The sequence below is a fragment of the Tasmannia lanceolata genome, unplaced genomic scaffold (assembly GCF_043159265.1).
Source record: "Tasmannia lanceolata isolate RefF3 unplaced genomic scaffold, GAP_Taslan_0.1 ptg000002l, whole genome shotgun sequence".
In the NCBI taxonomy this organism is placed as follows: Eukaryota; Viridiplantae; Streptophyta; class Magnoliopsida; order Canellales; family Winteraceae; genus Tasmannia; species Tasmannia lanceolata.
In genome coordinates, this window is record NW_027518679.1 from 23,282,733 (window position 1) to 23,310,385 (window position 27,653).

Genomic DNA, 27,653 nt, shown 5'->3' on the forward strand with positions numbered 1-27,653 from the left:
GATTAACCTATGGAAATTTGAGGCACAACATATTTACATTATGGCCCATTAAATGGACGGTTTGGATCATCCTATGGTGCAGGCTGTACCGACCATTTTGGAAAATACGGGGTGAATTTATCATAGAAGGGGTGAATTTATCATAGAAGGCACAACATATTTACATTATGGCCCATTAAATGTACGGTTTGGATCATCCTATGGTGTAGGCGGTACCTACCATTTTGAAAAATACGGGGTGAATTTATCATAGAAGGGGTGAATTTATCACCGCCCATTTAGGAAATGCAATTTTCATAAATTCAGTCTACACAGAAAAGCCCTGAAAAGGAACTTTGCATAAGCAGAAAAAACAGAGGCTAGAGATTATCAGACCAAAGAAGAGGGGGAAAAAATAAGAAAAAATAGTGATTAGTGAAAAAGAAGATAAAATGGCGAGAGACAGTTGCCTTGCTCGTGTCATGACCGGAGTTGCTGTCGGAGGTGCGGTCGGTGGTGCCGTCGGTAACTGTTCTTCTTTATCTCCATTTCTCTTTACTTTCTTTGCTTTTACTTGTTTTTTTTTTTTTTTTTTTTTTTTGTGTGTCTTGAATTCGTTATTCATATACCGCCCTTAAACCCCTTCAAAACCCTAATCTCTTCTTTCTCAATTAAAGATGTACATGTGAGTTATGTTTCAGTTGATTACCCTAAGGCCCTGTTTGGATTGCAAGAAAAACATTTCTGACAGAAAATCTTTTCCTGGAAATTTTTTTTCTCTCCCCAAGATAGTCTAATTTAGTGGGATATTATCATAAATTGAAGTTCCCTCTAAGTAAAAATTGTATAGGGTTGGTTCTAATTATCTTCTTTTTTTGTTTGCAAAAAATGTAGTAAATTTTAGAAATAACTTTCTTTTCCAAACTTCTCCAGCAAATTCCTGCAATCCAAACAGGGCCTAAAGCAAGAATGAATGAAAATGGTGATAATACAGTTAGCAACTACGGAATTTGAGAATTATCTTCTGGAGTCTCCATTTTCCACCATTAGAATGTCAAGAAGAGAAATGAAAAAAAAAAAGGAAAATGTAGAATGAAGTATAATTTTAGCGGCCTAATGGATTCGAGAGAGGATCAGGCATTGCACTCATTCTTGAAGAAGAGTCCGTCGGATTTAGATGGAACGAGATTATCTTTATTCTTATCTTTTATGCTGCTCGAGTAGAGCTCTAATCTATCCCTGTAAGTGGTCTATTTCTTGTTCTTAGTCACAGAGAGTAGTGGAATAAGTAGTCAAAAGGGAGGAGACAAGCATTGGATTTGCCTGGAATGTACCTTGGGAGAATAGTGGTAAGTAGTGTTTGGTTGTCAAGCACGTAAGAATTAGTCAATAGGGAGGAAACAAGCATTGGATTGCCCTGGAATATACCTTGGAGAGTTGTGGTAAGTAACGTTTGGTTGTCTGGCACGTTAGAGTAGTGGTAGGGGGTGTCATTACCATTATATATATATATATATATATATATATATATATATGAGAAAACATTTCCTACACACTTGTGTAGGTAAGTTTTTTGTGGACACCCTATCTCTGTGAGGACCATTCAAATGAATGGTTTGGATCACCCAAACAATGTGGGCCCCCACTGTATTTTAAGCTAGTGTGTAGGTAACTTACCTACACAAGTGTGTAGGAAATGTTCTCTCTCTCTCTCTCTCTCTCTCTCTCTCTCTCTCTCTCTCTCTCTCTCTATATATATATATATATATATATATATATAGAGAGAGAGAGAGAGAGAGAGAGAGAGAGCATCATTCCCAAGAGATCAAAGTAAAATTCCACCTTTTTGTGGTTTTGGGCTTGGATATTATAGGAAGGGGGCAAGGGTGGCACATCAGCAGAAGTGCAATGATTAACCATGAGACATCCCTAAGAGTCTCTAGGGATTTCAATGCTATATTGGCAACTAAACAAGGAGTTTTGCTGATTTGGCATCTAAATGCCAAGCAATACACCTAAGCCATCCTGCCTTTTGTGCGACCAAACATTGGAATCGATGTGCTCTTCCACCAGTCTTCAGTGGCAATTGGGGGAAGCCATTGACCATCAAATTGATTAAAGGAAATGCAGAAAGCAATTTGATGATTCGCCTGCACTGCACTCTGGTGAATTAAAAAGGGCTAGCTTGTATTTTTGTGTGTGTACGTCCCTTCATCTCTTATAGCAGTTACATAAAATATTGGGGATTTTTTGTCTTAAACAAGCATTCAAGTATGCTAATCATCGATGAGACTGGCTATACTCTCCTCTCTGTCATTTCCTGCACTATGCATGTCTATACCCCTTAATCTAGCTTTCAGGTTTACAAAGTCACAGTCATTACGTTTGTGTTGCATCTCTTAACCCTCTTCGTAGCTTATGAAGTCAGCCTGGGGTTTATACTTACAAGTTCTAGATATTTTTGTGGGTGTCTGTTTGAACTTTACTAACTTACGGGAAATTTTGCATGTTTCCTTAGAAGCCATATCCCGTTACTTACACACCCATGTCAGGGATCTTCCTTACAGCCCTCGTTTTCCACATATTAATCCTTACATGAATATCATATTTTCATGACAAGGATAACCTTGTCTTCTTACTGAAGTAACAAACATTCTCCTACTTTTGTATATGTAGCAATATTAGGATGGATGAGCCTTACATAAGCATTTATCATTTTCCTATTGTCAAAATTGGCAAACTTTTGGAAAACTTCTGAAATTCTGTTCATGGCACCTATTTGTTTGAAGCTTGTCTGCCAGAAATTGAATGCTCACTGAATCAATCATTAACTTGACCATATCAACTTGATTTTCTGCCCTACTAAGCAAGCAAAAACTTGTTTGACTTGCTTGAGTCAATAACAAACTGATTACATACTGGAAAGCTATGTATTTATCCTTTTTAAAACAATAAAGAATTTATTAGAATGAAGCAGAAAAGAAACAAAAAAATAGTTTACACAAGAGGTAGAAATTGCCCCTCAAAATATGACCCCTCCACACACCTCCCTTTGCAAGCAGACCAGCAAACTTCTTAGTACTTCAGGGAACATGGGCGAATGAAAAAAATTTGAAGCTGTTGAGATTTAGAATTTCGTTGATGATTGCAGCAAGCATCCAAGGGCCATCAAATTCTTCCTTGCCCCAAGAGTTGACATTCATGGAGTCTTCCTGCTCGACAGTGCCATGCGAAGAGCCTTAAACTAGTAATAAGGTACCACTTCAGCTTCGTTGGAATCTTTCTAACCTATTGGACCCGAGTAAACGTGCATTGTCTCAAACCTGTTCTTTAAACACTCTTCCAATGTCAGCAGGACCAGGGTTGCTCATGGTTGTACCATCGAAGTTTAGCTCTATGCCTCTATCAATGATAACACCCCCTCCCGGTGCAGATCTTATGTAGCTTCACCAAAGAATTCATTTCTAATACCATTCCAATAGCAAATAAGACACTTGAGATCCCAAAATAACTCTATTAGATCATTTTCCATAAAATATTCTCTGGTTTCTGTCCTTCCAAATCGCCCAACTAACCGCAAATGGAATGATAAACTGAAGAATTCAACCCTTATCTCCCAAATGCCTCTTCCTCCAACCATCCTACAACTCTTTAAAGGTGAGGGGGGATGCCCATTGAATGGTGAAGAGGTTGAGGATGTGATACCAAAACTCTCCGCACAATGGAGAAATAAGTGTTTTGATGTCTCTTCATCTTTCATGTGAAGGATGTACTGATTTGCCAAATGGAATCACTTTCTTTCAGCAAGTGAAGTATATTTATTTTATGACACGTCACTATCCTACAAAAGGCTTGGAATTTGGTTGGCACAAGGGGCTTTTCAAATCTAAATCCAACAGAAAAAGGGTTGTTCCCCTCTCACCATGCAGAGAAGGAACTAACCGAAAACAACTATTGCCACTCATGTCAACCCGTGACTCGACTCGTGACTTGATTTCTTAATTTTATGACTCGTGACTCGACTCGACTAGTGACTCGTAAGAGTTTTTGAAAAGAGTAGAAATGTAGTTGAAAAAAATATCATTATATCTCAAAAGATGAAGCATGTAAAAAAATATATAACCCAATTGCACATAGATAAAGCACTAAGCCAAAAATGTCCATCTATCCATAATATATACTAAGCACGTAATTGTCCAAATGTCATTCACCTTTTCCAGAAAAAGTTTTTCCTGGAAAGTATTTTCCCCTACATCATGTTTTGATCTTTTGATTGGGTGGGGTGGGGCCCATATTCTATACCCAAGAATAGCATGGGTAGGGTCCACTATTTTACCCTTGATCTGATGAGCCCACCAACTCTATCCAAACCCATGCATACACCGTGGGACCAACCTTTTTTTTGAATGGTTTGGACAAATTATTTTACACCTCATGCTATGATGGGGTGGGGCCCAATATTTAATGACCATGCTTAGGATTGGTGGGGCCCACTGTCTCTACCCAAACCAATGCAGAAAGTGGGGCCCACCATTTTACCCCTAATGTTATTGACAAGGTGGTGTCCACCGTCCCTACCCAAACCTACGCATTTGACTGGAACCTGCCATTTTACATCTCATGTTTTGATGGTGTGGGGCCCACTATTTACTAGTAAATAACTACATGCTTGTAACTTGCATGAACAAAAATAATGAAGTTTTAAGTTCCTACTTCCAAGTTTTCAATCATCAAAGCAAGAAAGCCCAGGCCCAACGACTCGATTCGACTCGTAAGAGTCATAGTTTTTTTACTCGACTTGCAGCGACTCGTAAGAGTCACCAGATGACTCGTAAGAGTCACCAGATGACTCGTAAGAGTTTTCGACAGAGGCGACTCGCATGGGCGACTCGACTCGAATGCCCGGCGACTCGAGAGTTGCCTTGTACGACTCGTAAGAGTTTGACAACTAATAGTGATCTGGGCTCCAAATCACATCTACTTATCCAAGGTAGCATTAGAGACATAGGTCCCTTTCAAGAATCCGCCATTAAGGCAATAAAGGACTTGATCTTAATTCTAACGCCCATTCCAACCTATCCAGGATATAGTAGGTTTTTATTTTTCTTAGAAAATAGGGAAATTTTCAACTTGGTAAAAATTTTACATGGAAAATGAGTTAACCAAACGTTGGAAAATTTATTTTCTATAAAAAAAAAATTCTAATTAAAATTTTCCCCTACATCCAAATAGCCCCTAAATGTAGTACGACCTGACAATAGCGCACTAGTAGATGAACGGCTGAGATCATAGATGTTTTAGAATTTGTGTCTCAAACGCAATCATCTTAAATTCTGTCTACAGAGAGTGCTATGAAGGAACCATTGGCCAAAAGAAAAACAGGATAGAAATTATAAGATAGAAGAAGAACGGAAAGCCATTCAAGAAAAAAAAACCAAAGAAGAAGAAGAGCGAAAAAAATAGTGATTAGTTGAGGAGAAGGGGAAATGAGAAGAGAATGGCGAGAGATGGCTGCCTTGCTCGTGTCAGGACCGACCTAAGACTGATCGCAGCGTTTGGGCATACTTTGAGAAGAGAGTTGGTACTTGGCAGTGCAGTCGGCGTATCAGTAACTGCTCTTCTTCCTCCCCGCTTCTTTAAATAGTTGGACCTAAAACAGTTTAAAACCTCGCAAATGGCTCTCTATGCACCTTAACCCACTCTCAGAAGCATCTAAATAAAACAACACCCCAAAGCCCATCTCATACTTCCCTCATAAAACCACACTCGGAAACATCCAAAAAAAAACCACACCCCAAAACTCATCTCATACTTCCCTCATAATTTGTTTCCATAAATTCTCCTCACTCATAGCCAAACCTTTATAACCATTTACCCAATGTGTCTAGTTTATCTCCTAGATCCTCAGCTTTCTTTGGCTTGCACACCTCCTCCTAAATAATCATATGATACTTCCTTTTTTTCTTACTATTCATCCATAGGAAGTCTTATTGAAGTTGCACAATCCACTCCACCATTCTGACTAGGCATCGGAAAAGAGACGAAGTATATGGGAATATTTGAAGGCCCACCTTGACCAATGTTATCCTACCACACAAGGACATGGTTTTTCAGTTTTTCTTCGAACTAGAGAGCTTCTTCTTGACTCACTCTACCATGGAATCCTATAAACACCTTTCCAACACAGAGATGTGATGATGACGGAGAGCCCCATCTACACATGATAATCGTCGCAATTTGTCTGGTGTGTATCCTAGACCCCCTTCTTTCTTTGGCTTGGACCTCCTCCTAATTAGTCATATGCTACTTCCTTTTTTTTCTTACTGTCACCCATAGGAAGTCTCATTGAAGTTATACTATCAACTCCACCATACTGACTAGGCATCAGAAAAGAGACGAAGTATATGGGAATATTTGAAAGACCTACCTTAACCAATTATATCCTACCACCCAAGGAAATGGTTTTTCTTTGAACTAGAGAGCTTCTTCTTGACTCACTCTCTTGTAGAATCCTATAAACACCTTCCCAACACAGAGATGTGATGATGGCAGGGAGCCCCATCCATACATGATAATTGCCACAATTTCTAACCCAAATTTTCATCCTCAGTAACTCCCATGACCAGTGCTTAAAAACTCATACTCTAACAAGAACTCACCAAAGATATCAATTGTTTGATGCAGTGAGTTTCTATGGACTTCAGCTGTTTAGAGAAACTATTGATTGACTCGGAAGACCCAAGACCTAGTTGACTCGGAGGACCCAAGACCAAGTCGACTCATTAATTGACTTGGGGAGTTTTAAACGGCCCCCATGACCATCGATTTCGCTAAACTAATTCTTCGTCAAGGATGCCTCAAAGCAACGAAAAACATCTTTCAAAAGAAACACTTATTTAGTTGAAGTGTCACAAATCAATGAAGTATCATTTGCTTTCAAATGCATATCTTGAAGGTCAAACTCGTCCTCTCTAAATCCATCAATAAGCTCTGCTCTGACGTCCTTATTTATAACGTCTGCTTAGGGACTTCACCGCCAGGGTGAACAGAAGAGGATAATTTTATTTCCATCTTTTCTTTGGATTGTTTGGAAGGAAAGGAATGACAACATTTTAATGGAAAAACGAATGAATTGGGCTTTATAATTAACAGGATTATTATAATAGACTGGATTATTATTGAAGTTTCTGAAAGGGCTTCATAGTGCACATAGCTTGTAATATTCTATTAGAAGCATTATTAATTATTGGTTCAAAAATCAACTCCAACTACTCCTACCCATCCCACCCGTACGATTCTTGGTGTGTCCCTCCTATCCAACCCACGCACACTATTCTTGGTGTGTCCCTCCCCCTGATTGGATACAATTCAATTTCGATGGCATTGATAAGCTGATTAATAGGGACGAGTACTCTATGGCTTGTTGGGATCGGGGGATCTTATCTGATGCTAATGGTGTCTTTATAGCGTATGTAGATCCTTGTGGCGATAGCGATGCTTCTGAAACTAAGGTCAGAGTGGTTTAGAATGGAATTAAGCTCTTACATCGTGTAAGTCCTTCTTGGAGGATCAAGAGCCTGTTCAAAGAAATGTTTGACCTTGTTGCTAGTCTTGAGTGTTCTTATTCCTACATCCATCGTGGGGGTAATATGATCATGCTTCCTCAAACACTTTCTTCCTATTCTCCTCCGTGAGCTGGGATCTTCTCCCCTTCTTCTTGACTAGCAAACCCTTTGCTCTTACCTCTTATCAAGACATGCCATCTCATTATGATTTTTTGTATTCTTGGACTCACCTTCTCCAAAGGCGTTCTTTTTCCTATCTTTTGTTTTAGATTTCACATTTTTACCCTTTAGCTGGCAACTTTCCAATACCTCAGCTCTAACCTGCCAATTCCACAATGTGGTAAGAAAGTCAAGCTCTTTCGGCCACATAATCCGATCTTGGAAAGGTTCTTCCCCCATGAACCGTGCTCCAAAACTGAAAAGTTAATGATCAGACATAGGTCTATCCCTAGTTGTCGGAAAAATCTCTGGGAAAATTAGCCAACCGTTCTTGTCCAAGGAGGAGCCTTCCTATCCTGCATATGATGAGATCCTGTTTGTTATTAGACCATGTAAATTCTGTTCCTTGCGAAGGTAAATCAACGAACTTGTTTCTCACAAAGTCTGGAATTTTCTTTCATGTGTCCCCTTAACCCAACATTACAGCTCTTAATCTTATATGTTACCTGCAATCTCCCTGTTCCATTTCCCCTATTGGCTCTTGGTCTTTCTGCCATCATCTTCCCATTGTCTTCTCTGCTATTTTAATTTATTGATGATTCCAAACTCAACAGCTTCGTTTTCTCTTTCAACTTCCTGGTATCCCCATTTTTGGGAGTTGGACTACCCATAGTCCATGCCTTCTCCGCAATCTTTCTGTTAAAGTATAAAAGATTAATGAACACCTTCTCCAACAGCTTAAACTTTTGGAGTAACTGGTTGATTCACACTGTATCAGAGCCAATGGTCCAGAGTTCAAACCTCCTTGATAGCAAAAATCCACATGCAATGGCCAAACCCAAAAAAGGGGCCACATGTGCAACGTTTAGGCCGACCCTAGAAAGAGGGGCCACATGTGAGGGGGAGTGTTAAAGTATAAAAGAATAATTAACGCCTTCTACAACAGCTTAAGCTTTTGGAGTAACTGGTTGTTTCACATGGTATCAGTTACTCCAAAAGCTTAAGCTGTTGGAGAAGGCGTTAGTTAATCTTTTATACGTTAACACTTTCAAGTAGGAAACAGAGCCCTCTATGCACCCCTAGCTTTCAAACAGAGCCCTCTCTTTCTCTCCCCAGCTTGCCAACATGCCGAACGGCTTGTTCCACCCATCTAGAAGCCACAGGACCACTACCTTCTCTTATCAGTCTTTCCTTTATCGATCACACCTATTGGAAGAAACTGCACCATTATGTGGTGAAGTTCTCTGAGGGCAATGCAACCACGCACAGGGCCACCTGGTTTAGCCGCTTGACAATGATAACAGAAGAAACTTTCCTGATTTGACTTATCTGGCAGGTGACTTGAACCCTAAGACCTCGTGACTTGCTGATGCAGGAGAATGGACACAACATGTCACACTAATTACATGTTGCCCTCAACACTGCTCAAATGATCCCTTCTTTATCTTTTTTAAATATTCCTATCAAGTCCATTTCTTCGCTATTTTTTTTCTGAATGATTCCTTTTCTTCGCTATTCCTTCGAGCCCTGACAGATCTCTGACTTTCCTCCATCTGCCCGGACTATTTCAATCCTATTATATCCTTTTAGATTAGCATTTTTTTTGGAATGGTTTTATATAAGCATTTATTACCTCTCACTCCTTGCGTGAAAAGACCGATAATACCTCTCTAGCTTTTGAATTTCTTCTTTGTCCTTGCCTGAACGACACAGTGCACAAAATTTTGTCTTCGAATAGCTTATGGTACTGTGATCTACTCTGTATTTACCACCTCCTTGGCCCATCATAGCCGGACATCTGTCCCACCGTTGGTCATCATTTTGGGAAATTCAGTGCTGCTGTCTTGCTGAGAATTTGAAAAAAAAGGCCTCAGCCCTCGTTCATTTGATCAGCAGTGTCCCACCTGTTCGACACCCAACAACGCCTTTCTACTCGCCTTACTCATCAGAATCATCAACCTTCCTAACAGTGTGAGCCCTAGCCCTTCCAGCTCCTTGTCTTGTCCCAAAACTTCAACAGCAGGTCCCACTACCACTCTTCGCCATGGATTCAGGCGCTGAAACTCTATCAGTACCCCCAGAGGCTCCCCAGTGACACTCCGAGAATCTTTCGATCACTCCAACCAACTATTGCAAATAGAACTCTTGGGGGAATGATTTTGTAACTTGACCATCATATTTCTTCTCCTAACAAATATTTTGATAGAATTCTTGGGGAATGCTTTGAAATTTGACCAAAATATAACCCAGTTTAGAGGAATTTACAAATATAGCCCCTCCTATCAAATAAGCGCTCTAGTAGCTGCACAGAATCGTTTTGCTTTTTCGTAATTCTATTAAAGTATAATTATTTTGTGTTATTGCATTATTTTTTCCGATTGCTAAACTAATTGAGGAAGCAGCTTTATGTAATTTAATTGGACGTGTGGATTTTATCATTATGTTCCCTGTAGGTGCTGTTTATGGGACCTACGAGGCTGTCAGATATAAGGTGCAATTTCTGAACCCTTGTTGATCTTTATATTGTGAGTCAATTTGGTTGTTCTATATCATCAGCTACAATTTACATTTGTTTGCCAACTTTGATTAGAATGTTTCTCTTTCTTGATATTGTAATTGGTTTTTGTGTACTGCAAATTAATTTGATTACAGCCCTGAATTGAACCTAATAGTGCACAATAAATTGATGTCACAAAACCCCTTACTTTTGTAGTTAAAGAAAACACATGGCCATTGTATGTAGAATTGTAGGTAGTATTATGAAAGTTTGGGGCTTCCTGAAAATGTTTCTTCGATTTATACCATGCCAAAAGATAAAGCACACCAAGCTACATAATTTGTCATAACTAGGATGAGGATTTGTGTCACAACTCTCGTAAATATCCAAATCATGGAGTGTGCCCCCTATTTTTAGCATAAGAACGGAGATATTGGCACGTTTCTACCCACATGAAATCCCATGAAGGAAAAGAGCAGTTCTATTCGTTTCATTTCACTCCTGAGTAGCATCGGGAAGCGAAAGTGCAAACAAATGCTTACCTCATATTATGTCATCTGATCTTCTGCTGATGAGATGTGTGTTGCAAAAGGTTTAAGCCTTAGATTTCCAACAGGCAAAAATCCGATAAATATCATTGATACACAATACATGTCGTACATTATGCCCAAGATACCATTCAGAAAAATGCCCACTATGAAACAAAATCTTGGAAAATTACTAAAAAATCAGAATAATCAGAAAAAAATCATTAAAAATAGGACTTAATCAGTTCATATGTTTTTCTTAGGGTCTGTTTGTCAAATCTCCAATTTTCGGAGCAGGCAAAACAGAATCATCGTAAGTGACTAAGTGGAAATCCAGAATCAGGCGAACGGGTCGGGATGGGCAAAAGGTGATTTTTTTGGCTTCTACCTCCGTTGGAGTATAAAAAATGAGAAAAGCACAAAAAACGCTCCCGAAAAGCATTGCCAAACACACCCTTAGTTTTTGACATGTATGTTTAAATCAACTATTATGTTTATTAGTTTATCTACTTTACATATTAAAAAATACATTTACTTGGAGCTATAATTTTTTCCACAGCTTTTTTAACTTTCTTAGTATATTATACTATGTGTTAGTATCACCCTATCATTATATCAATATGAGACATTGGCACTAAGATTATGAGTCTGGAAATTGGCAGTTTGGCAATTAGCACACATTGACAAAGTATGCAAGAACAAACAAGTAGTTAAAGCGAGCCAAAGAATCAAATAGTTAAAGCGAGCCAAAGAATCAAATAGTTAAAGCAACCAAGTTACCTTAGTACCACAATATATTACATGGGAGATGATAACCATCATCATTATTATTTTCATCTCTATCTCTATGAAGATATCCTCCTTAAGGGACATATCTATGGCCTGTAGGAGTGATACGGATGAAGTAAATGTTAAGTGAAATTACATTTAAAAAAGTCATTTTCTATTCAACTAGTTAAAGTGAAATTAAATTCACCGTCTTTAAGAAGGTCAAATCTATTTTGTTATGTAATGTTGTTTCATTAGCAAATGCTGCTCAAGGAATTGATTTCGATGATTATGTGATCTGTATTGAAATTGGTAGTCTTTGATAGAGAGAGAGAGAGAGAGAGAGAGAGAGAGAGAGAAGCAATTTCTGCGAGAGAAAATGTCGTTTTACGCTCTAGGAAGATGAAAATTAAACGACAGAGAAGGGGGCGATAGGGAATACATGTGGTTCGACAAGGATTCCACGTTATTTCTCCTCTTCTTGTTTTGACGGCAACAGAGCACATGGTCAATGCTTTTTTATGAAAAAAAAACAGAGTTTTCCTCCTCTTTTCTACAGCAAGTTGTCCAACTGAACAGAGCCAGAAGGAAATCTCTACGTGGAAGGTGACTTATTTTCAAGTACAATCCGTGAGAATTTCTACTGTTCCTTTGGCTATGTTTTGAGGGAGGCAAACAAGATAGCAGGCACTCGCTAAGCAGTGTCTCATTATCATTCAGAGAATGTGTCTCATCCAATGTACACATAGGGTAAATTTTCTGTAATAGTTTGTCTTTTGAGATTGTTACTTTTTGACGGAAAAAGGAATAGAAAACTTCTAATGACAGAAGCAAATGAAATTAAATTTAAGAAACTCATTTTATGTTCAACTAGTTAGTTGACCGACAATGAATCATTGGATGTTAACATATTTGCACGGTTAAGCGCAAAGACGCTATAAATCTTTTGGACTGTTGTAAGGTAGTGTTGGGGGTTCCATGCAAAAGCAAAGATCACACATTGGAAAAGTGATTTGATGTGGATGGGCTTATAAGGACTTGGGCACCCTCCTTTTAACGGCTAGGTTTTGAGGGGTGAGTTCTACTCAGGTCCCAACAAGTGGTATCAGAGCCCAGGCGTGCTAACTCTGGTGTACCCTTGAGGATGGTGAAATTCCCTCTGGGTGTACCTTCGAGGACGGTGAAATTCCCACGGAGAAGATCTCGTAGTTCCCACGTTGCTGCCGCATGGAGGACTTCCGCGTGGAGGGGAGATTGTTGGGGTTCCATGCAAAAGCAAAGATCCCACATCGGAAAAGTGATTTGATGTGGATGGGCTTATAAGGACTTGGACAACCCCCCCTTAACGGCTAGCTTTTCCCCTTAACAGCTAGCTTTTGAGGGTGAATTCTACCCAGGTCCCAACAGGTAGATATGAAATTGTCAACATGATTTATTTTGTAGAAAACATCATCATTTGATTCATCATTGCACGGCACATGAGTTCTGGATTAATCCCTCAGCAAACAAATATAACAGTAACCAAAGTGATCCATCTGAATTTATTTTTATCTTTTTGAAAGTTGACAATTTTATTAAGTAATGGGTGGGACAAGTTGTCCCCGCCAATATACAAAAGCGGATAAATCCGAGTACACCAAGGTTGGTAAATAAAAATGTAACCCCAATACAATTTCAACCAACTGAACTAACTAGGATTGTGTTAACTATGGTCTCCTCCTTTAGCACCCCTATTTTGGCAAGAACATCCGCCTCCTCGTTAGCTGTTCTTCTCCGATGTTCAATTTTTTGGTTGCAAGACCTTTATAAGATCAAGCACTTCTGCTATTATATTCTGAAGGTGCCACGGACTAGGCGAACTACCCAAAGCCCATTCAACAGCATTCATTGAATCCCCCTCCACTATCAGGGACCTTGAGTTCTTCTCATAAGCCCACCGTAGTCCGAATAGTAGAGCTTTGATTTCTGCCTCATTTGCATCACATTGGCCCACAGGGCCAGAATAGGACATGATGATCACTCTGTTGCTATCTCTAATTAGCCCTCCGATCCCTCCCCTGCCAGGATTACCGATAGAACTTCCGTCAAAGTTCAGTTTGAGCCATCCCACCGGCGGAGCCATCCACTTCGGTTTAGGTTTGGTTCGGATTGTCTTCTCCCAAATTATTGCCCACCAATTCCATATCAAATCCCCCACCCCATATGGTACTTTTCTTTTATTCCTTGCCCATGAAATCAGTTCCACCTTGATATCCGTAGCAATCCTTCCCACCGATCTCCCTTAGTCCTGGAAAATTCGCCTATTCCGCTCCTTCCAGATGTTCCACACGATAGCATAGGGAAAAGTGAGCTAGAGTAGTTGTCCAATCTCTCCAAAAGGTCCTCCCGTTCAGTTGATAAGAAGCGAAGAAACCGATTGTGGGCAAACCCAACACATCCCGAAAGCTCCAATAGCACGACCCCAAATTTGATGCGCGAGAGGTGCAGCATTAGGTGATCCAAGGTCTCCTCATGTTGGACAGAGAACACAAATACTAGCAAGGCTGAAATGTCTCTTTTTCAAGCGGTCGCAAGTATTAATTTTTCTGTGAACCAACGTCCACCCAAAAGCAACCACCCTTGGTGAGGCCACTGAGTTCCAGATACGTCTCTTATCCAATCGTTGTCCTGAGTTTAACTCTGCAAAGAAAGATTTGGCCGAGAAGGTCCCACCAGTTTCTAGTGCCCACACGAATTGATCGTCTACTGAAATGGAACAATACACCGATTATAGTATGCTCAGTAGTTGCGCCAAATCTTGAATCTTCTCATCTTTTAGATTCCTTCAAAGACGAATTTCCCAAAAACCCCTTCCAGATTCTCCTTCTCGATTTAGATAATCTGCCACCAACGCCTCCTGATTAATTGCTACACGGTATAGTCTTGGATAATCAAGCATAAGCGGTATTTTACCGTGTCACGCCTCAAACCGAGTTCCCGGTCTAGGCACACAGCAGCGCCACATATTCATCAACCACGAACATGTAAGGCATTCACACTAGAACCATGCAATAAACAGAGCTATTAAAATTAACCAATTAATTATCTATCAGAGTAATTAATGCGGAAACTAAATATCTTTGTCCAACGGACTACATCAATTTAAACCAAATTAATAACTAATTGTTTATTCCAACTAAAGCTACTGTATAAATAACTGAAAATAATAAATCCTAAATTGTCGCCCTTGCTCACTCTCAAGCCCGCGAAATCAAGCATTTATTGTTCTCCACCTGTAACATAGAATGCGTGGAATGAGCTAATGTCTAGTGAAATAACATGTCTACACTAAAATCATAATACCAATTAATAAAAACAGAATAATTTGCAATATATATAAATTTGTAACTGGCATAGCAATCTAGCTAGCAAACTATATAACTGGGATAAACATGCATAATTGTATCTGTAACTGTAACTGTGCCTGATGCCTAGTCTCACTGCTAGACTACGTAGCCATCGGAACCTGCCTACTAACTCGTAGGAAGCCGAATCCCAACGATCTCGTACATGATTTCACCCTCAAAAATACTGCGAAAGGTGATACTGCGGCTTGATCCTTGACTTTCCTTCGACAGTCTAGAAAAAGTCTCATACACTAGTAACCAAGCCTAACACTTTGTCTCAACGGACATTAACTGTTGCCTCCTCACTTGGACAACACCATGTCCTGATGCAAAACTGTGACTATAAAAGTCTAAATAGCACATACGTGCATATGGTAGATCCGAACTAGGAGTCAATACCACACTATGAATATTGACCCTCGTATACTCTAACACAGTCAATATCAATCAAGAACATGGACACTTGCATAAGAAATCATATTCAATATTGGAATAATTGTGATAGAACAAGTCTACTCACCTGTGGTACTTGTTTGATTTGCCTCCCACGAACAAGGTCTTTTAAATCACTGTGTAGTATCACCTACAGTCCATATTAATCACCAATTAACGTTTTGGATCAATATTTATGTCCTCCAGGGCAGATCTGTGCCCTCAAAACTTATTGGAAAAATCTTCAAAAATCAACCCTTCCTGGTGTGTTCATGAGCCACCCTCTCGGGCGCCTCTAAGATTTTTCTCCTCTCGGATACCTCTCGGGTATTCGTATTCAGGCGCCCAACCCTTGCCCTTCGGGCGTCCGAACCTTGCGATTTGGGTTTTTCTAAAAGCCGTGAGAACGCGAAAGAATGCGAAGATCTTTGAGGAAAAACTAATTCTCCTCCACCCTAATCAATGGTTCTTCAATCGAAGAACACAATGCTTGATTTAATCATCATAAATATACTATAATCTTTATTCTCAGGAGATTTGAATCTTAGAGAGTAAAATAAAGCATTATCATATTTTAATTTTAATTGCATACCTCTTGGGAGATAGATTCCTCACTTTTCCTGTTCTCCTTTCCCAAAAGCTCTACACAATTTCTTTTAGGGTTAAAGTTCCAAAATCTGTAACCTAAGGGTTTATTTATAGACTCTTGTCTTTAAGAGTCCTAATTTAGCAGGCTTTTGGAAACCCTAACTCACTCCAATTAGGAAACTACTAATTCCTCTTTTCAATTATTAATTAAATAAAAATTCAATATTTTTCGGGACAAAAATACCCTCCCCCCAAACGAATTTTCGTTTTGGGGTATTTTATTCTCCCCTCATAAAAATTCCGTCCGCGAAATTTGGCAACTAGATGCATACCTGAGATTAAATGTGGATGCTTCTCTCGCATTTCTCTAACTCCCATGTTGCCTCTCTTTCTGAATGGTTGCTCCATTTGACTTTGACATATGGAATTGCTCGACGCCTCAAAACTTGATCCTTCCAATCCACCATTCTTTATGGTCTTTAGTCATAGGTCAAATCTTCTCTGAGCTGAAGCCGGACTTGCTGGATAATATGACTCGGGTCCGGGACATACTTCCGAAGCATCGAAATATGGAATACATTATGAACACCCGCCAATGCCGGTGGTAAGGCGAGTCGATAGGCAACTGTCCCGATCTTCTCAAGAATATCATATGGTCCCACAAATCTCGGACTCAACTTTCCTCGGATCCCAAACCTCATCACTCCTTTGGTAGGAGAAACTTTAAAAAACACATGGTCACTGGGCTGAAACTCTAATTCCCGCTTCCTGGTATCAGCATAGCTTTTCTGTCTACTTTGAGCTGTCTTACGTCGCTCTCTGATTAGATGTATTTTCTTTTCCGCTTGATGTACCAACTCTGGACCCAAGATTGCTCTTTCTCCAACATCATCCCAGCAAATGGGAGACCTGCATTTCCTTCCGTACAACGCTTCATATGGCGCCATCTGAGTACTGGCCTGGTAATTGTTGTTGTACGAAAATTCAATCAAAGGTAACTGTTTGTCCCAATTACCCTTGAAATCAATAGCACACGCCCTCAACATATCCTCGAGAGTCTGAATAGTTCTTTCTAACCATCTGTCTGTCTGTGGATGGTAAGTTGTACTGAAATCCAACCTAGTACTCAGAGCTCTATGTAAGCTCTGCCAAAACTGTGACACAAATTTAGGATCTCCGTCCGACACAATTGACACTGGAACTCCGTGTACCCTCACGATTTCGTAGACATACCATTCTACCATCTGCTCTAGAGTAGTAACTCCCACTCCATAGGGCAAGAAATGGGCCGACTTTATCAACCTGTCAACAATTACCCAAATTGCGTCATTCTTCTGTAGCGTCCGAGGTAACCCTGTCACGAAGTCCATCATGATACGCTCTCATTTCCACTCAGGGATAGGGAGTGGTTTTAACTCTCATGCCGGCTTCTGGTGTTCAGCTTTCACCTACTGGCATACTAGGCACTGTGCCACATATTGTGCTATCTCACGCTTCATGTTGTTCCACCATAAATTCTCTTTCAAATCTCTGTACATCTTGGTACCTCTAGGATGAATCGAATATCCTAAATTGTGTGCTTCTTCCAGGATCTCTTTCTTTAAATCTGCACTGTTTGGCGCACACACCCTGTTACCAAACCTCAATGATCCGTCTTCATGGACTCTGAAATCTGTCTGTGCTCCAGACTCTATTGTTACTTGAGTCTTCTGAAGCTGTTCATCATTTGCCTGGCTAGATTTTATCCTCTCTAGCAAAGTTGGTCGAACTCGAAGGTTTGCCAACTGAGCCATTGGCTCAAACTGCATCACCATAATTTCTAGATTCCTCAGATCATCTAAGATTTGTCTCTTATCTGTGATCAAAGCTGACAATTTCCCTTGTGATTTTCTGCTTAAAGCATCGGCAACCACATTCGCCTTTCCTGGGTGATAACTGATCGTTAAATCATAGTCTTTTAGCAATTCTAGCCATCTTCTCTGTCGCATTTCAACTCTTTCTGAGTGAAAATGTACTTCAAGCTTTTATGATCAGTAAACACTTCACATTGCTCTCCATAGAGATAATGTCTCCAAATCTTGAGTGCAAACACGACTGCAGCCAACTCCAAGTCATGAGTGGGATAGTTTTGCTCGTATGGTCTCAACTGTCTAGATGCATAGGCCACAACTCGTCCATGCTGCATCAATACGCACCCTAGGCCACTCCTGGATGCATCACTGTATACGACGAAACCTCCACTCCCAGATGGTATAGTAATCACTGGAGCTGACACAAGTCGATCCTTCAGTTCCTGAAAACTCTTCTCACATTTCTCTGTCCGTGTAAACATGGCACCTTTGTGAGTCAACTGCGTCAACGGAACTGCAATACTTGAAAACCCTTCCACGAATTCCTGTAGTAACCAGCCAATCCTAGAAAACTTCGTACTTCTGATACGTTGGTTGGCCGGTTCCATTCCACTACCTCCTGGATTTTCTGAGGGTCTACGGATACTCCATCTTTGGAAATTACATGCCCAAGGAATGATACTTCTTCAAGCCAAAACTCGCATTTATTTAACTTGGCATACAACTCCTGCTCTCTAAGGGTCTGTAGGACAATCCTTAAATGCTCTTCATGTTCTTCCTTCCCCTTAGAGTATATCAATATGACGTCAATAAACACGACCACAAACTCGTCTAAATGAGGTTTAGAAATTCTATTCATTAGATCCATAAAAGCTGTTGGAGCGTTCGTCAACCCGAATGGCAATACCAAAAATTCGTAATGACCATAACGAGTTCTAAACGCGGTCTTTGGCACATCCTAACCTTAATCTTCAATTGGTGATAACCAGACCGAAGGTCAATCTTTGAAAATACTTGTGCCCCCTGGAGCTGATCAAACAGATCATCTATTCTTGGCAACGAATATTTATACCTAACCGTCACCTTGTTCAATTCCCTGTAGTCTATGCAAAGTCGCATGTTACTATCTTTCTTTTTCACAAATAGTACTGTTGCTCCCCAAGGCGACACACTTGGTCTTATAAAACCTTTATCTAACAAAATTAGATATTAGATATACATATACTTATACATATATCATTCCTTGTGTGATCCTCACTCTCACGTCGAAATGTGTTCTAGGTGTTTAGGGTCTCTAGGTTTTCAAACCTGGCTCGGATACCACAAAACTGTCACGCCTTAAACCGAGTTCCCGGTCTAGGCACACAACAGCGCCACATATTCATAAACCACGAATATGTAAGGCATTCACACTATAACCATGCAATAAACAGAGCTACTAAAATTAACCAATTAATTATCTATCAGAGTATTTAATGCGGAAACTAAATATCTTTGTCCAACGGACGACATCAATTTAAACCAAATTAATAACTAATTGTTCATTCCAACTAAAGCTACTGTCTAAATAACTGAAAATAATAAATCCTAAATTGTCGCCCTTGCTCACTCCCAAGCCCGCGAAATCAAACATCTATTGTTCTCCACCTGTAACATAGAATGCGTGGAATGAGCTAATGCCCAGTGAAATAAACATGTCTACACTAAAATCATAATACCAATTAATAAAAACAGAATAATTGGCAATATATATAAATCTGTAACTGGCATAGCAATCTAGTTGGCAAACTGTATAACTGGCATAAACATGCATAACTGTATCTATAACTGTAACTGTAATTGTGCCTGATGCCTAGTGCAGTGAGACTAGTACCGCTAGACTATGTAGCCAACGGAACCTGCCTACTAACTCATAGGAAGCTGAATCCCAACGATCTCGTTCAGGATTTCACCCCAAGGTTTTAAATCTCGGTTTCGGTACGAAATTTCGGACGAAATCTTGTAAAAATTTCACCGAAATTTCGGTGAAATTTTGGAAATTTCCGAAACGTTTCACCGAAATTTCCGAAATCCGAAACGTTTCACCGAAATTTCCGAAATTTCGGGTGAAATTTTGTACTTCACCGAAACGTTTCACCGAAATTTCCGAAACGTTTCACCGAAATTTCCGAAATTTCACCGAAATTTCCGAAATTTTACCAAAACGAAACGTTTCGGCCGAAATTTCCGAAACGTTTCGGCGAAATTTGGTACTTTTCCGACTCACTGTGAATTTCGTTTCGTTTTCCACCGAAACCGAAATATTTCGACCGAAACGAAATATTTCGACCGAAACGAAACGTTTCGGCCGAAATTTAAAACCATGTTTCACCCTCGAAAATACTGCGAAAGGTGATACTGCGGCTTGATCCGTGACTTTCCTTCGACGGTCTAGAAAAAGTCTCGTACAGTTGTAACCAAGCCTAACACTTTGTCTCAACGGACATTAACTGTTGCATCCTCACTTGGACAACATCATGTCCTGATGCAAAACTGTGACTATAAAAGTCTAATTAGCACATACGTGCATATGGTAGATCCGAACTAGGAGTCAATACCACACTATGAATATTGACCCTCCTGTACTCTAACACAGTCAATATCAATCAAGAACATGCATACTTGCATAAGAAATCATATTCAATATTAGAATAACTGTGGTAGAACAAGTCTACTCACCTGTGGTACTTGTTTGATTTGTCTCCCACGAACAAGGTCTTTTAAATCACTGTGTAGTATGACCTACAGTCTATATTAATCACCAATTAACGTTTTGGATCGATATTTATGTCCTCCAGGGCAGATATGTGCCCTCAAAACTTATTGGAAAAATCTTCAAAAATCAACCTTTCCTTGTGTGTTCGGGCGTCCGAGCCACCCTCTCGTGCGCCTCTTAGATTTTTCTCCTCTCTGCTATCTCTCGGGTATTCGTATTCAGGCGCACGACCCTTGCCCTTTGGGCGTCCGAACCTGGCGATTTGGGTTTTTCTAAAACCCGCGAGAACGCAAAAGAACACGATGATCTTCGAGGAAAAACTAATTCTCCTCCACCCTAATCAATGGTTCTTCAATCGAAGAACACAAGGCTTGATTTAATCACCATAAATATACTATAATCTTTATTCTAAAGAGATTTGAATCTCTTTAGAGAGTAAAATAAAGCGTAATCATATTTTAATTTTAATTGCATACCTCTTGGAAGATAGATTCCTCACTTCTCTTGTTCTGCTCTCCCAAAAGCTCTACACAATTTCTTTTATGGTTAAAGTTCCAAAATCTGTAGCCTAAGGGTTTATTTATAGACTCTTGTCTTTAAGCAGGCTTTTGGAAACCCTAACTCACTCCAATTAGGAAACTACTAATTCCTCTTTTCAATTATTAATTAAATAAAAATTCAATATTTTTCGGGACAAAAATACCTTCCCCCCAAATGAATTTTCGTTTTGGGGTATTTCATACCGCACCAAAAATCCTTCAAGAATCTGACCTTGTTACCCCTGCCTACTTTATATCTAATCCTTTGATTAAAGTCATCAGACACCGAGGCAATCGACCGCCATAAACCCGATCCCTTCGCATGATTCAAATTTTTGATAGTCTAGTCTTCTCCTCTCATCCCATATTTAGAATCGACCACCGACCGCCAGAGAGCCTTCTTTTCATTTCCGTATCGCCAAAGCCATTTCCCTAGAAGTGATTTGTTGCGTAATCTAAGCTTCCCAATGTCCAGGCCACCATCTCTTCTAGATTTTGTCACTGCATCCCAATTGATCAAATGACGAAGCTTCTTCGATTCTCCTTTACCGTCCCAAAGGAAATCTCTTTGTAACTTTTCGGTTCACAGAGGCACCTTCACCAGAATTTTGAAAAGCGACATAAAGTATACCGACATATTATTCAGAGCTGCTTTTATCAGGATTATTCTCCCCCCAAAGATATATTAATCTTTTCTTCCAAGTCGCAAGTTTACGTTCCACTCTTTCAACAACCGGATCCCATTGAGATGCGGACGGTATTTCGAAGCCCAAGGGTAATCCTAAATATGTTACCGGAAAAATTCCTGCCATACAGCCCACAGATGCTGCCAAATTGTGGATTTGCTGATGCTCCATGTTAATTCCTAGGAGCACACTTTTTGCCAGATTAATTTTAAGGCCCGAGATGGCCTCAAAACATTTAAAAACTCTGATGATATTGGGTATCGCCAGAGGGGAGAATTGCGAGAAAATCAGGGTATCATCTGCAAATTGCAGATGGGAGATCGCATTAGTATTTGGGTCTATTGATAATCCTTGTAAAAGACCGGATTGTTCAGCTTTGGTTAACATGAGGCTGAGAACCTCCACCATCATTATGAAGAGGTAAGGGGCTAGCGGGTCGCCCTGCCGCAACCCCCTTGAACTCTTAAAGAAGCCTTCTGCAAAACCATTAATAAGAACGGAAAAACTATTGTTTGAAATTAGTGACCGCGTCCACATCCTCCATTTATTGCCAAAGCCCATTATGTTCTGAACAAAATCAACCGCCTCCCAATCGATGTGATCGTAAGCTTTTTCTATAACCACCTTAAGTAGTAGCCCTGCTTTACCACTTCATCTTACTGAATCAATGATCTCATTTGCAATTAGAACCCCGTCCAAAATTTGTTTGAATACACGAAGGCTCCCTAAAATTGTGAAATTATATTTCCCATATAATTTTTCACCCCACAGGCGAGTAATTTGGACACAATCTTCGGAATACTGTGAAGTAGACTAATCAGTCTAAAATCTTTTATCCCTAACACTCCTTCCTTTTTTGGAATCAAAGCTATGAGTGTTGCTCTAGCCACTCCGCTAATTATTCCTTTCTCCTGGAATTCTGTAAGAATGTCATAATGTCTTTTTTCAGAATGCCCCAGAATTTTTTGAAGAAAGCCATTGGGAAACCATCTAGGCCAGTGCTTTGTCACTCGCCATTGAAAATATCGCATCCTCCACTTCCTCCTCTGTGAAATCCCGCTCCAAACAAATCCTCTGATCAAGAGAAATAGTTTTAAACTGAATCCCTTCTAATTTCGGACGCCAACGGATCAACTGTGAATATAGAGATTGATAAAATTCAACTATCGTCTTCTTGATTAGACCCATATCCTCAATTAGCAAATCCCCCTCCTTCAAGCTCAAGATTAGTATTAATTCGTCTCCTTGTATTCGCCATTTTATGGAAGAATTTTATATTTCTGTCTCCTTCTTTGAGCCAATTAACCCTTGATTTTTGACGCCATCGGATCTCCTCCCTTCGCAGAATTTCTTCGTAATTTTCCAGAAGCAATAATCTTTCCAATTTTTCAGTAGATGAAAGTGAAGCGAAGCCTTCTTTACGGTCCAAAATTTCCAGAGCCAGAATTTCCAGAGCAGTCATCGTCTCCACCTTACTTCTCTTGGTCTCTTCATCCATTGTTTTTTTGCCAATCCTTTATTTTGTGTTTCAGGGCCTGAAGTTTTTTGCAAAGAATATAGCCCTTCCATCCCTGTATCGAAATTCCGTCCCTCCATTGTCTAATCATTTCATCGATTCTCGGAATCTCCAAAATGTCTAGATTAAATCGGGAGGGGCGAGGGCCTCCCGAGAATTCTGAAAGCTCCAGAACTATTGAGTTATGGTCAGAGAGAAATTTGGGAAAGGCCTTCTGAGTAATAAGCAGAAAACGATCCTCCCAACTCGAGGTTAGGAGAACCCGATCTAAACAGCACATGACCAATCGCTCCTGATTGTTTGACCATGTATAGAGTGCACCTTCCAAGGGCAAGTCCACTAGCTCCGTATCCTGAATAAACGTAGAGAATTTCCTCATGCTGGTAGAAATTGAGGTTGAGGTACTCTTCTCCGAGGGAAACCTGACTGTATTGAAATCTCCTCCGATGATCCACTCACCCTGATGATTATCCCGAATTGAGCACAATTCCTTCCAATGGTTCTCTCTCTCCCGGGCTCTTACTGGACCATAAACTACTATAAATAACCATGGCTCCTCCCATTCCATTGAAGCAAAGATAGTACTAATTGAGAGCCTACCGAGTGTGGTTCCTTTATTATCAAATTTTCCTTCGTTCCATATCACAATGATTCCCCCAGCAGTCCCCTCCGATGACAGAGCAACCCATTCCCTATGATTTCGTCCCCGCAATTTGTTAACTAACTGGTCAGTAACACCCATTATTTTTTATTTGGTGATGGCCACCAAATCTAGGTTCTGTTGATAGACAAAATCTCGGACAAGACGTTTCTTTTTTTCTTCCCCCAATCCCTTTATATTCCAGAAACCCAATCTCATCGGGAGCGAGGATTAGACTCCCGATTCAGAAATAGTGAACTGTTAACAGAAAACAGATGGCCTCAAGGAGAGGTTCGTAGGAGGAACCTTTCCCCAATGCCGGATTGAGTTTTTATCGATTGAATCTTTCTTTTGGAACGGCCTTCGCGAGGGGTTCTGGAAGCTAAAATTATCTTATTTTTCCGTAATGGTGATTCCCATAAAAGGAAAGGTGGAAAAGGATGACTCGCCTTTTTGTCTCCATTCGCTTGTATTGTGTGTGTTTTCTTTTGAGGCTCTTCGCTTAAATCTCGACCCACCCCCGCTGCTTCTTAAAATGCCAAGAGCCTTACGGACCTTCGCTGCCAGTTCCTTTGAAACTTGAGTCCTACGCCTCTCTCCGGCTGTCACTTGATTTGAGTGTTTTATCGAGGTTGGTTTTTGAATTTGAAATTTGAAATTGGACCAAACCGCTCCCTGTCAGTCTCTACTGTCACCCTTCTCAGTACTGGCCTCACTCTGACAGCTCTCTTTTCATAATTGATCGTTGTGGCAAGGTTTGGACCTACGTGAAGATCTTCCCGGCAGGATTCAGGGATCATCGCCGGTGATGGTAGGGGTTCTCCGTGCATCCCTCCTGCTACCGAAAGCAGTTCTTTTTGGGTCTCCACTCCAACTATGAAAACAGAATTTTGGACATTGAGACGGAACTCTTAATCTCCATTCTGATGTCAGAATTCGCGTTGATGCATATTCCATACTTTGACCATTGTTTTGCTCCATTTTTATTTCCAGCATCCGACCGAGACATTTTCCCAAAGCCTCAACGGTGGACGCTGCCCACACGTGGAGAGGAATGCCATAAAAATTAACCCAAAACACGTCTCTCCTTGTTGATAAGCCTGATCCCATTGTTTTAGAAGGATAGGTGATCACCGTAAGCACCAGCCCCCTTATCAAGGACCTTTTGAGCGAGCTCATCACTCTCAAACATGAAAAGAAATTCATTGCTAGCCAAAGTACTTGAATTCGAGAGAGATGGAATGCCCCAATGATTCTTAGCCCAATTACAAAGGTTCCCACGTTCCAATCCTTCTCCTTCGTTCTCCCTATCAGACAAGCTTTCAGAAAATGTTTCCTCTCCTTTATTTCCTTTCTAGAAATTGCTAGCAGAGGAAGTCCGTTCTCCATGGTAGTTGAGACCGTCCCCGAGTCCGGCCACCCTCCCTTTCTGTTGTTAATACCAGCGTTGGTTACCGGCTCCATTCACGAAGGATTCTTTCTCTCCTGAGCTTTTACACACCATGAAGTCTGTTCTCCATGGTAGTTGATCCATCTGTATTGCATCGGTTGCATATTTTGATTTATCAAGTTACTTTGTATCTGTTATGTTTCTTTGGTAATGTGAAAACAGTACGCCTAACTGTTACACCATACTCTTTTGGGTCAGTTTGGTTGCACCTAGTTTCCTTGTAGAGTAATGCTAAAATAGAACTGAAGTAGTCAACAGGTAGACTAGCAGTGAAGTAGTCTCCTCATAGTAGTGTTTGTTTGTCAACTGAAGTAGTTTCCTCGTACGGAGTGTCATTACCAAAAGAAGGGTGCCGTAGGTGTGTCATTAGCAATATAGAGATAGAAAGAGAGGAGTGCCAAATCACAACACTCTAAAAGCAAAAAAATATTTTTCTCAAGTTTGGTGTGAGAAAAAAATCATGCCATGCCATTTGGGCAGTCAAGAGAGGCGAGGCAAGTAGTCTCCTAGTGCTTCTGAATCAAAACATACAACCAAGCACCACTAGTAGATGATGTAGCACCTCAAAACCAACCAAAACACTTAGAGAAATTGTGCAACCAAACTGACCCTGTTAAGTTTAGCCCGGACGTTTCACTTGGTTTTAAAAAGTGGTTGATATTGTAGAAGTTGGTGGAAAATCTTTTTATTAATTATTGTTACTTGTCCTAAGTTTAGTGGGGAAAACAATGCAGGTCCCAGGACTCTTGAAGATTAGGTACATTGGGCAAACCACACTTGGCAGTGCGGCTATTTTTGGTCTTTTTCTTGGTGCTGGGAGCTTAATACACTGTGGGAAGTCTTACTGAGACTTATAATTTACATTCCATGTATTTCATCAAGATTTGCCATTTGGAAAGGAGATTGTTAATTACAGAATTTGAGTGTTCTCAGTACAGGCGTTTAGCAAAGGTGCTCTATATAATCATATATGCTAATAAATCTTTTGTTTTCTATGTAATTTGCCTTTCGTTTAATTCAATCTTTTCCAGGGAAATGACATATTCGCCCCCTTTTCTTCCCCGGGCCATCCCTCTTGTAGTGCAAAAGAGTAATCATAAATACACTAGAGGGGGGTTGCCCAGGGAAGAAATGGGTGAGAATATATGGCTTACCCTTTTTCAGTTGAGACTTGAGGGAGAGAGAGAGAGACGGTTGTGCGGTTCAAAGGTGAAAAAGGGGTGCATTTATCTGAGAATGGGGTGAATTTATTACCTCCCAAAAAACATGGCTCGGTGATCCACAACCACAAGATGCACCAAATCATATGGTTAATGTTGCGTGCACCATCAAAGCGCCACTTGACTGGCAAAGCATTGAATGACCAAAATGAGAAATCCAATTCGAGGGTTTTCTCAATCTGTTGCTTTGGAAAGTCTACAAGGACTCATAAAAAAAAAGCATACAAGCATGAGACCCACCTAGTGATGATAAAAGGAAACTATATGGCCTCATTTCTATTTCTTCAATGGCTGAAGTAAATGCATTGGTTGATAAAAAAAACAATGTATTGGCCAACAAGAGAGTAATTACTTCCTTCTCAGTCGAACACGTTGACCCAAGTTAACTTAGCACCCAAATTAGTCACTATTTTGAATGTTTGAAATCTAAATAATCTCTACCTAACCCTCAATAGATCAGAGGGTTAGGATCCTATGGAAATGATTTTTGGGACACAACCTATTTAGCCTGTGGCCCATCTAATGGACGGTTTGGATCATCCTATGTTGCGGGCCATGCCGTACGTGTGTAGTTGACACTGAGAGAGGCTAGAGACTCCCAGAGTGGAATCCTGCAAGAGCTTCACCTATATCTGAGCTGTTGATCAAGATCGGTGTGATTTGATGGTGATCCTTAGTGGGTGCGATCTGGAGCATAGTATTGCGCTCGGGTTTTATTTTTATTTTTTATTTTTTTATTTTTTTATTTTTTTTTTGAAAAAAATGATTTTATTGCATGATTTTATTGCATTTATTGAACAAGGCCATGATAATGCCGAGAAATCCCCAATAATCTGCAGATGTGTAGGCCTATGCAGAGTGTGATTGATTTGAATGTGAAGATAAATACTGCATAATGCTATAAAGGTTCCTTGTTCATCTTAAGATAAGACCACTCATTCCAACCGGTCCCGGTTTCTCACAATCAAAAATGATTTGTAAAAGGATGATAGTTGGAGGTATCTGTCTGAATTGATGACTTCAAAATTACCCCATCGATAATGGGCAATGGCCATTGGTTATGCAAAAATGACATCTCAAGTGACTTTTGGCCTTT

At 40.2% G+C, this 27,653-nt stretch overlaps 1 long non-coding RNA gene across 1 annotated transcript; it reads left to right on the forward strand.

Annotated features, from left to right (window-relative positions):
* Positions 1–315: 315 nt before the first annotated feature.
* Positions 316–26,337, forward strand: LOC143882951 (uncharacterized). The gene is made up of 3 exons (XR_013252328.1): positions 316–504; positions 10,157–10,194; positions 26,072–26,337. It is a non-coding gene; the product is annotated as an uncharacterized LOC143882951 (long non-coding RNA).
* Positions 26,338–27,653: the final 1,316 nt, after the last annotated feature.